Genomic DNA, 12,149 nt, shown 5'->3' on the forward strand with positions numbered 1-12,149 from the left:
GGGAAACGGCCCCAAAATATCGAGGGCAACAAGCTCATTAACCCGGGTAACCGAAATATACTGGAGCGGTGGGCAGGCTCCCCTCGCCTGCGGCTTCCATTGAGCACACTGGGTACAAGATTGCAAGAGATCGTCCACATCCCTTGCCATGCCCGGCCAAAAAAATTAAGCTGGAGCATGGCAAGGGTTTTGAGGGTGCCCAGGTGCAGGAGCCGCTCGTGAGCGGCCCATACAGCCCTACCCCTCAACGCGGAAGGCACCACCAGCCTGTGGCGGTGGATCGTACCGTCCCAATGCATGAGAAGGCACTGGCACAACCCCCATGAGTCAACGCCCGACTTTCCCTGAGCGGATCCTTCCGCACGACGCCGTAGCGCCAGGAGAGAAGCATCCTCCAATTGGAGGCGCCCCCACTCCGCACATGACAAGCCCAATAGGGAATCCTTCCCTCCCACCGCAATAGGGTCAACGTCCGAAGGGGCCTCAACGGCGGCTGCTAGGACCGGATTGTGGCCGTCGTTTGCCGATTTGCAACGCCCCGAGCCCAAGAAACAGGTGCAATCAGAAGCGACCGGCAGGCGTGACAGGGCATCGGCATTGGTGTGGCGAATCCCCTTACGGTAAGTTGTTTCGAAATCGAAATCCTGAATGATCTCCAGCCATCGGGACAACTGCCCCGATGGCTGGTGAATACGCAGGGCATACTGCAACGCCGCATGATCTGTACGGACGGTGAAACGCCGGCCGTACAGATATGGCCAATACTGTTGGATAAAGAAAACAATAGCCAACAGTTCGCGGCGGGTGACGCAGTATCGCTGCTCGGCCGGAGACAATACTCTACTACCATAAGCCACAACGCGCTCCACGCCACCCACAATTTGTGACAGCACGCCTCCAATCCCGGTGTTGCTCGCGTCCGTGTCGAGCACGAAGGGTATAGACATCACAACGGCACACAGAGAGAGGACACAAATCGGCTGTGTGAGCAACAAAAATCTAACTAGAAAACTATAGACAGACATACAAGCAGACAGACATCACAACGGCACACAGAGAGAGGACACAAATCGGCACAAAGAGATGGTCGTTTCTGTGACGGTCCCTTAAATATAGAGAGGAGGGGGAGGGGACGGGGGGAGGGAGAGGGCGGGGAGATCAATGGGGGGCACGCCAACGTACTCCTATTGTAAGTGAGATGATAGACGCGGCACGGGAGGCAAACCTGAAGGGTATAGAAAAATCGGGGTAGCTTAACGGCGGGGCCCCCACCAGGGCGTCCCGAAGAGAGTTAAAAGCGGCCTCCTCCTCCAGTCCCCAATGAAATTTAACCCCTTTGGCCGTTAAGGCATGTAATGGCTTAGCGATGGAAGTGAACTCCGCGACAAACCGGCGGTAATATGAAGCAAATCCGATGAAGCTTCTAACCTCCCCCACCGAGGTGGGAGTTGGCCAGGAGCTGACACAACGCGTTTTGGCGGGATCGGTTGAGATGCCTGACCGGCCGACGATGTGACCCAAATATTTTACAGATTCGCGCAGCAAATGGCACTTTTGTGGCTTGAATTTCAAATTAGCTGCGTGCATTTTGAGAAAGACGGCCCGAAGCCTATCAAGATGTTCCTCGAATGTCTTACTGAATACGATAACGTCGTCCAGGTAAATCAAACACACCTCCCATTGCAAGCCAGTGAGAACCAATTCCATCAGGCGCTGGAACATCGCAGGAGCGGAGTGGAGCCCCATGGGTAACCGATCGAATTGGAAGAGGCCGTGCGGCGTTCTGAAAGCTGTTTTGGGCTTAGATTCGTCGTCCAAGGGAAGTTGCCAAAATCCTGAGAGTAAATCCAAAGTGGAGAAGAATCGCGATCCCGCGAGGGCATCCAGCGATTCGTCCATTCGAGGAAGCGGGTAAGCATCGGCCACCGAGATCTTATTTAACCGCCGGAAATCAACGCAGAACCTTAGGGACCCGTCGTGCTTTTTAACCAACACTATGGGTGCACCCCAAGGGCTGGTCGAGGGAGAAATGATGTCAGAAATCAACATGTCATCTACAGCCGATTTGACATGATCCTTTTCGGCGGGACTTAACCGAAAAGGATTTTGTCGGATAGGAGCGTTGTCACCGGTGTCAATATGGTGGCGCAGCAAATTGGTACATCCGATATCGTATTTATGTTTACTAAAGACGTCGGAAAATTCCCGCAAAAGGGTGCGCAATTTAGCACGTTGTGAGTCGGACAGGTCAGGTGACTCAGCACACAGCGCCTCGAGCCAACCCTCGTCAATGTCTGAGGGCAGCCGCGACTGAGAATCGGTGGCCACCTGGCCAATGATCGGCATTTCCGCAGGTACCGGAACTGCATGTGCGAACACGGTTCCCTGCGAAACCACCGGCGTCCGTGTTCCGACATTTAGGACCGCGATAAACGGGTCCACATCCCCTTTAACAATAGTCTGGGCCGTCACCAAATCTGGCCCATTCACCCCGGCCCTAGACGGGCCCAGCATAATGCCCTGGTCTGAGACCCCTTTAGCGAATGGTCGACGCAACCGCAGGGGCACCAGCATCTGTGCCCCCGGGGGTACGCGCACCGTTCGGGCAACGAGCGCCTGTACCGTTGCACAGGCAGTATGCAAGGCAGGGGTGGAAGGCAGGAACGTTATACGTCGGCCCGATGGAAGCTCGATGCATCGCTGGTCAATCAAAATTTTGATGGGCAATTTGGCCAAAAAGTCTGTCCCCAACAGGCACGGAATTGCCAGCGAGGAGGAGACGAACACCGGGCCAGATAGTTTAATGTCCCCGATAGATATTTGTGCTCGAATTTGGCCGATAATACCTAACGAGCCCCCGTTCGCAGCGTAAAACGGTATGTCGACAGGGAGCAACGGGCGACTCTGAATGGGCAGGATATTATAAATCAAATCCGAAATGATAGTCGCCGAAGCTCCCGTATCGACCAGTATCCGTACCTCCACCCCGTCAATATGCCCCGTGACAACGGACGACCCCGCCGACGCAGCTACAACCCGGTGAGCCAACTCGGACCATTGGCCCGGTTGGAGCGCCCTCCCCGACAAGCCGCGACCCGACGCACCAGCACCCAAACCCCGAGACTCGTGTGTCGGACCATGTGAGAGGGAAGTGGGTGTGCATGCAGGCCGAACATGTGGGGTGCCACGACTTGCCCGAGGATGTTGCGAAGGCTTGTGAAGAGGACCGTCCGCAGCCCCAGGTCTTGCTCCGCGCTGTCGAGGAGCCCGGCATCCCGACGCCACGTGGCCCCGGAGGCCACAATTGTAGCACGCGACAAGCGCTCCCGAAGACTTGGGCTGCTCTCGGTGGCTCGGTATGTCCCGAGCCGGTCGCTCGCCAGATCGCCATCCCGCAGAACGGTCGGCAGCGAAGGCCCCCTCAGATTCGGAAGTGGTCGCCGCCACGGTGTGTCTCACAGCTGCCTTGTTAGCCGTCGCTCGTAGAAGAGCTGGCGACAATCGGAAGGCGGCCCATAAACCGTGGCCAGCAGCTGCAGCGCCGACTGAAGCGTGGAGCGTGCCGACTTGGGTGCAGCGGTGAGGGTGCCCAGGGCGTCGCCATCCAACATCGCCGGGAGAGCACACAGCGCCTCGTTGTCCGTCCACCCAGCCATTTCTTGGTGGGCGAGGAACCGGCGCTGGAACCCACCCCAATCGCCGCCGCTTGCTACGAACACCTGCAGGGCCGGCAGGCGTTGTTGAAATGTCGGCTCCGTCCCCGATCCTCTCGCAGCACTCGTACCGTGTCCATGGACAGTATGAGCAATGGCGGCCCCTAATGGAGGTCGCGCCGTCAGTGACGCGCTGGTTTCAGCTTGGTCGGTGCTGGCGTCCGCTGGTGGTGACGTGGCAACCCCTGATAGGCAGCGACTGCGACCTGCCCCCGCCGATGACATGGCGCCCGCTGGTTGGGCCCCGCCACCCGCGTGACGAGCTGGGGCCCCTCCCTCGGCCCCTACTGTCCCCATGGCGGGAATGTCAAGCCTCCTGCCCATCGCAAAGGCAGGAGTTTCTGGCGGGCGTTGTGCATCTTCCCGCCACGTCGCTCCTCCCGGCCCCAGGCGAGTTATCTGCTCCAGCATGGCAGCCGCTGCATATAGGAGCTCCGCCAGCCGTGAGTGGGCTAACGCCAACTCGTCAGCCGACGTCCCGAGCCTCTCCGACGATCCCGCAGGTGTTGGAGCCGGCAGCGGTTGTGCAGGTACGTCGGCGGCGACGTCTTGCACCGCCTCTCCCTCGTCGTCATCCTCTCCTGGGTCTTGGGCACGAGCCGTCCGTCTCGTATCCATGCTTGGACCACATCTGACGCCAGATGTAGTAAGTTCGAGGAGACGAGGTCGGAGTTGAGGCACACTCTGTTTATTAACTCAGTGACAGGCACAATAGTTGAAGGGGTAACGGCCCCTTCACCCGTACTATGGGAAACCCACCCTAGTACTAAGCCCTCTGTCCTGTTCCCCAGTCCACCTCTAGTGGGCTACGGGAGGCTGACTGATCTGGCTCTGGCAAGCACAGATCTCGGCACCAGCTAAGCCGGCCTTGCCCTGACAAGGGCAGAGGTCCGGGAGCTCTTGGGCCGCGCCGCTGGCTTACCCAGCTCGGCCCTGACAAGGGCAGCGAGACAGGGGAGTCCCAGGGCCTAATCTCCGAGTCTTCGATCTTCACTGGTCAGCTTCGTGTCGAACTGCCTCGAGCTCTCTGGCTCCCCGCCTTTTATAGAGATCCCCTCCGAGGGGCGGGGGCGTGGGGGATAACGGATGCGGACGTCGGTGTGACCACCCGTGTGTGTGAGTGCAGACACCCCTGTGTTTCTCGTCCGCCGTTTCTCCCGTAATAACCTCTACACAGGTAAAGTGAAGTTCAATGTTCATTTATTTAATTTATTCCATATATTTATTCATTTATTCCATTTATTTATTGTGTTTCTTGTTTTTTTGTATGATTTTATTCGTGTAATTACTGTAAACTTCGTGTAAAACTGTTTTATAATGAGAGATGTCTTGTGTCTGGAACCAATTAATGTCATTTACATTCATTCTGATGGGGAAAATTAATTCGATGTTCGAACAAATCGGTGTTCGAATGGCCTTCTGGAACGAATTAAGTTCGATCTCTGGGGTACCACTGTATTAATATCTCGGGATGTGCAGTTATATCAACGGGACCTTTTTTTGCCAGTATCAAATTTATCCAAAAATAAGAATAGGCTTTCCTCTTTAAGGCAATAAAACAAATTCCAAATAGATACATATTGCAAGGCGTCAAGGGAGAAGGTGTTGCGTATATGTGTACGTTGTGTATGCGTTGCGTATGTATTGCGTATGTGTCGTGTATGGGTTGTGTATGTGCTGTATATGCATTTCTATATGTTGTGTATACGTTAGGAATGTGTTGTGTATGTTATTGTGCATACGTTGCATATGCATTTTGTATTATTGTTTATGTGTTGTGTATATGTTTGTGTATGCGTTTCATGTGTGTTGTGTTTGCGTTGTGTATGCATTGTGTATGCGTTGCATGTGTATTGTGTATGCGTTGTGTATGCGCTGCATGTGTATTGTGTATGCGTTGTGTATGCGTTGCATGTGTATTGTGTATGCGGTGTGTATGCGTTGTGTATGTATTGTGTATGCGTTGCATGTGTATTGTGTATGCGTTGTGTATGCGCTGTGTATGCACTGTGTGTGCGTTGTGTATGCGTTGCATGTGTATTGTGTATGCATTGTGTATGCGTTGCATGTGTGTTGTGTATGCGTTGTGTATGCATTGTGTATGCGTTGTGTATGCGTTGCATGTGCATTGTGTATGCGTTGTGTATGCGGTGCATATGTATTGTGTATGCATTGCATCACCGATGCTCTTCACGTGTGAATCCACGTCGCTCAGCTGATTCTCCCGCTTCGTCTGCTCCTCGCTGACGTCACTCGCCACGAAGCCAATCACCTGCAGCACTGGGGTGGTTCAAATGTATCACTGTCACCATCGCCATCATCATCAATCAGCCACGATCAATCCACTGCTGGAGGAAGACATCCCCAAGCCGTAGTCATCTTCGCACGGTCGTGTGATGTAACAATCCATCTCGCACGCCAGTTCATTTTGTGGTTCCGGAGCGTGATTTCCCCCCCCCCTCCTCCTTTGGCTGCTACTCCGCAGTTAGTCTCGACCACCTCCTTCCTCCCTTTTGATCTCTCCCATCATTCTAAGCGTGCAACTCCCCGCGCTTCTTTTGCGCGCTTTCCCCTAGAAGGATGCCCCCCCCCCCCCCAATGATCCGATCAAAATCTCTAATTTTGATCGGATCATTGGCGTTTATTAATAATAAATCGGCATTTTGCGACCCCCACTGCCACTGTGTAGCATATTATTGCGTGCCAGGGACTCTATAAGATGATAGGACAATAGTCTGAGTCTATAATTGGCATTAAGTAACGGCAAAGCAGTTTTAAGTGACTCGCAGAAATGTGCGCAGTTGCGTCTACAGTCCACGACTTCCCTGAAGGCATCAACACCTTCAGCGAGCGCGATGCCGATCACACAGCGCGGTTCGAATTCGACAACTCGATCGATGGCTGCGCAATCGCCGCACACGCGTCGAATAAGAAGCAAGGGACAAGTCCTTACTTACGAACAACTCCTTACTCACTAACAACTCCTATCCTTTTTCATTTCTGGAGGGGTTGCCCCCCCTACCTGATCATCCTGGCTCCGGCATTAGTCACGTGGCTCTGCGGCTACGTGGGCTGACGTCCACTCACGTACTACATCGACATGCCCGCGTATTTAATGAAACTACTTAATCATCTCCCTTGTGTATCCGCTGCACCGAACTGCGTTAAAGCATCCGCCGAACACAATAAGCAGGAGCCCGATACAGAGCACCAACCTTGACGTCGGGGGGAAGGAGGAGGAGGGGGGGGGTACAAAAACTCCGCGGATACAAGTCCCAAACTCCGGCGTGCTCCAGAACTTCGAGGCGGGAGGAGGCTGGGCTCACTGCCTCCACCGAGTTGGGACCGCGAGCGGGGTGTTATCTACTTTTACGTGTGGAGGGGAAGGTCGTGGAAAGAATATCTAAAGTAGAGGGTGCGCGGGGGCGTGGAAGAAGGTGGGGGCTAATATGGCTCAGCATCCCACGACATTTTTGACCAATTTGAATGGGGGCTAGAATCGCACCGGCCACATCGCTGCCCACGATGGCGACGACGATGGCACCGCTCAGAGCCAGGAGAATCAGCACGGTGAGACGGAGGGGACACCCGGGGCAGACGCGGCCTCCTGAAGACAAGTGCTCGGTGGCACGCTCCGAGATGCCTGTCGGGGAAAACACGAGGACACACACGGGGACACGGAGACGACACTGAGACAAGGGGACTCTGAGACGTGGAGACACATGAGACATGGAGGCACATGAGACATGGAGGCACAGGAGAGATGGAGACACCGAGACACGGAGACAGGGAAACATAAAAGACAGGGAAACTCTGAGACATGGAGACACATGAGACATGGAGATACTGAGACACGGAGACACTGAGACACTGAAAAGTGGAGATACTGAGACACGGAGATATACTGAGACATGGAGACACGGACATACTGGCACATGGAGACACGAATAAATGGAGACAGAGAGAGACTGAGACACGGAGACCCTTGTCTCATTTCTCCCCCTCCCCCCTCTTCGTAGCCCCGCGCTTGGGCTCCTCCAGCCCCTGTGCAGCTGCACCGCCTGCACACTCGGCAGCTACTCCACTGACTAGAGCTTGATTTGGTGCAGGTCGTACGATAGTGTAAACATTCGCTGCTTCATTGAACTCATAGAAAAGCAGAGCAGATTCATTAAACATAATAACTCGGGTTTTTTACTCTCACACAGAGAACACATTTCGATGTGTCAAGCGACCGCCCTTCTTCAGAAAACAATTTGTCGTAGGTGCTCACTAACAGCACTTGCCCCAACAACCTGCACGGCGACATGGGGGGACATTTGCATTTGTGTGCATGCATGTGTCATGCGTGCACACAAAGCAGCAGTTTCCTACCCACGTGTAAACACTCGTTATTGATTGTCCAATAACCCCTTCGTATATCGAGGACCGCAGAGCTTGGGCAATTGTTGGCGTCGGCTAATCGCGTGGCTGCTGTCTTCCCGCTCGTCTTGCGGTTCCTCCTCTGAGCGCCTCTGAGTCGTTCTCTCTCTTCCGAGAGCGATGAGCAAAAAAAGCGTGCGGTGGCGACGGTGTTACGAGTTGAAATTGTTATTATTACGATTACAACTAGATGACTCAATTTCCGTAAGCACAACTCCAGTCCCCAGCGTAATGGGTGTCGAACCTCAGCACCGCGACTCACCGAATTGGTTGTAGGCGAAGGCTTTGGTGTCGGACTCCTCCATGGAGCTCTCTCCTCCTGCGAGAGGTCAGGGTTAACAACACATTTAATGTTAATGACAATAATAACAATTTCTAATCGCAACTGGCCGCACAGCATGCACGCACTTTCAAAGGGAGACACCGACAGACAAGCGCGAGGAGGAACCACGGACGAGCGGGGAGGCAGCCACACGGTGAGCCAAAGCCAACCATTTCCCAAGCTCTGCGGTCCTCGATATATTAAGATATTATCGGCCAATGAATGACGAGTGTTTGCATGCGGGAGGAAACCGGAGCACCTGGAGAAAACCCACGCCATGTGCGAGGGGGGAACACTCGATCCCGTACAGACGGAACACATTTGCTTGTTGCTGTGCCGCCTTCTCCTGGCGAGCCAGGGGTACGGGCACCTCCTCGGCGCCCACGCGAAGGGAGTTTCGCAACATTTTTTGTGGTGAACCACCAACCCTCGCTGCCTCCAAAGCGCCGGATTACAGGCCACGTGCGCCAAGCGGAGCGGCCTCGTCCGGGTCACTCCGTCTCACTGCTCAGACGAGCAATGGGGGCGGCGAGCCACTGGCGTAGCTTCTATCGAGTGTGCAGGCGGTGCAACTGCGCGATCGGTAGAGGTGCAACACGCGTGCAGGCAAACACGCATAGAGAGAAACAACAACAACAACCGCCGTTCTGCACTAAGTTGCGGTGATGTCACAACGACGCATGGGTGGGTAGCCAACAGCACGCCCGGCCGCCTTTGTCTCCCCATTGCAGGTCGCTCCTGAAAAAGAGCTTTATAGCTCGGTGGGCCTTACGTGGTCAAATAAAAATTGCACGTTTAATATTAAAAACACTTCTTCCTTGACGAGAAGGCAGTACAGCAAGTTGGCTTATCACCATCTGTTACCATCCATACGGTGGGTAGAGTGTTGCCCTCTCGCGCGCGCGGGTTTTCTCCGGCTGCCCCGATTTCCGCCCACTTGTAAAGTATTAAAACTACTCGTTATGATTCCTGTAGCTTCTGTGCATTCTGCTGAACTTCTTTCGCACCGTGCGTGGCCAAACCGCTCTAATCGGGAGGCGCGCGGGCGGTGGGTGGGTTGGTCAGTGGCGCATTGAGAAGGACAATAAACTCGCACGCAGAGAAGGCGATTGAGTCGACCTCAACGGGTGCCTCGGAGCGGTTTGGGACACGCCTCGCTAATGGTGTGCTCTGAGCGGCCGCCGCTGCCGTTCGCGGCGCAGTGCGCTCACCACTGCGCCACCGCTCCCCACGCGGCACGCGCGCAGCCCTTACCGGACATCTCGCGTCGGGGGGTTGGCGACGCAGGCGAGGGAAGCGGCACCTTCGGGAGTCAAATAACAAAATGAGAAATTTAAAATCATTCGATCCGCTGGGTGTTTTTTTTCCTCCCCAAACGCTCCCCCGGCGTTCGAGCAACCGGCCCGCGACCAGAGTGGTGAAGTATGGTGAAACAAAGCACATGAACGACTGCACCATCTCAGCTCGATTGCGCGCCATGGGCGAATGATATCTTAAGCAGTCTCAGGCACACCTCTCCCCCAACCCCCCTCTCTCTCACTAAGCCGTACCATAGGTCACCAGTGTGGTGAAGTATAGCTCCATCCAGTGTGGGGGATGGGGGTTATGTGCGTCTTATAATCCGGAGAATGCTGTAGTTGTTGATATCCATTGACTTCTCACGTGAACGAATCAATGGCGCGACGTACCAAATTGTCATTCACGTGAAGAGTGTAACAAAATTTCCCAGGTAAGGCCCACTGAGCTAAGTAGCTCTTTTTCAGAAGCGACCTGGCCACAGATGACAGCTCAACGAAGTGGCTTATCATCAAGTGGACATTTACAGCAGACGAATACTCTAAACGCACGTTAATTCTAAATTGTGGAGGGGAAACCCGGAGGACCCCGAGAGAATGCCACACGACCACGAGGAGAGAGAGAGAGACACGCAAACTCCGCATATACAACATGCGTCAGGGTCGGCATCGAACCAACGATCTCCTGCATACCAGGCGAGGTAGTTTACAAGTTGTGATTTGACCACGATTCAACTTTCACAACAACATTGACCGCCTTTTGCAAACTAACCGCAGCTCTTGTGCCAGGCTAGGTGCACTTTGAGTATACGTAACACGTGAAGTGTCTAGCTTGCTGGTAGGGGGTCACGGAACAGATCCCCTTCGCTGACTAGCCCCAGATGTTATTGGAGGTTACAATAGAAGTTTAACGCGTCGCAGGCTTTAGCGACCAATATCATCCATGATACAGGTTTTTTTTTAGGTTAGATCACGTAAATATAAATGTGTCGTTAAACCCGCCACCACCCGACACAGCCAATTAGTAAGGGTTGTCACGTCAACGGGACATGCCAATTCGTTACTAGTACAGCACGCCGGTGTGTTAGAGAGCAAATCCACAACATTTACAATCTAAGTACAACTTTGGGAAATCTGGCTTGCCCACCTGATGATGCTAGTTGTAAATGCTAGCGAAACACCGTACACAGATTGTAAATGTTGTGAATTTCCTCTCCAACACACCGGTGTTGCTGTACTAGTAACTAATTGGCACGTTCTGTTTACGTGACAAACCTTACGAATTTCATTATGCCGGTTGGTGGCGGGTTTAACGACGCATTCATATTTACGCGATCGAACCAAAAATATATATAATGTACAATGTAAGTGTTCGAGGTGACTGCTACAACAGATGCACCACCTTCGCTACTCTTTCCGTGCCACCTTCGCTGCGATTTTATCCGCCCTTCGCTCCGCCCTCGTTGTTGTGAGCGTTGATCCTCGGTCTCCCCGTGATTCTGGAGGGCGACACACACACGCGCACACACACACACGCACACACACACGCACACACACATACGCACACACACACACGCGCGCAAAGACGAAGGTCCACCGTATAGGCTTAACCGACTTTTTGGGCAAGTGCTGTTAGCGAGCACCTATGAAGGCCGCAACGGTACACATACAGAAACACATTTACATGCACATACATTATCTGTTTTACAACTATACACTGTCTGCCCCCCCCCCCCCCATGCTCTCCCTACGAGACATATGTGACTCCCCTAGACATTTGTAAAAAATCTATATAAAAGAGCTTCATAGCTGATTCCGATGTATGTGCGTGTAACTTTGTCTACTCATCGCTAAGCGAGTTAAAGAGGTCACCTGAAGCTTGCTGTGTGATCACACGCGCTCTCCCGTGCGCGTGTGTGTGGTGTTCGGGGGTGGTAATCGTCGGGATTAGATGAAGTTGGAGTAGGGGGGGGCGGAGTTGGAGTCGGGGGGGGGGTGCATGTTTTCCTGTTTTTTTCTGAAGTTCCACCGCTGAACCCCCCCCCCGCTCTCGCCCCTTGACCCACAACGATAACCAACACCGGCAGATTCCCCATCCTCATCCCTGCACCCCCCCCCCACCCACCGCGACAAACTCTCCCCGTGCCCCACGCGAGCACGTGAGAGTCGCGTGGCTCCCACTTCCAGTGTGGCACAAAGTTCTTATAGATCGGTGGTTCTTAAACCTTGACTGCAGTCTTGCACCCCCTTTGTTTCTCAATCGTAAAAAAATACATGTACAAGAATGTTAATGAATGCACAGGGTTTGATGAAGCAAAGTATGTTGTAACTTACGTGCCCGCGCTTAATTTGTCTTTTCGATTATTTACCTACTAAAAAAAAAAGATATGGCCACGT

The 12,149-nt window shown here is 53.6% G+C and overlaps 1 long non-coding RNA gene across 1 annotated transcript; it reads right to left on the reverse strand.

Annotated features, from left to right (window-relative positions):
• Window positions 1-8,396: 8,396 nt before the first annotated feature.
• Window positions 8,397-11,237, reverse strand: LOC144938452 (uncharacterized). Its single transcript, XR_013637843.1, has 3 exons — window positions 11,155-11,237; window positions 9,712-9,760; window positions 8,397-8,454 (listed from the first exon to the last, which is right to left on the reverse strand). It is a non-coding gene; the product is annotated as an uncharacterized LOC144938452 (long non-coding RNA).
• Between the last annotated feature and the right edge of the window lie 912 nt (window positions 11,238-12,149).

Source organism: Lampetra fluviatilis, chromosome 2, assembly GCF_964198595.1.
Source record: "Lampetra fluviatilis chromosome 2, kcLamFluv1.1, whole genome shotgun sequence".
NCBI lineage: Eukaryota > Metazoa > Chordata > Hyperoartia > Petromyzontiformes > Petromyzontidae > Lampetra > Lampetra fluviatilis.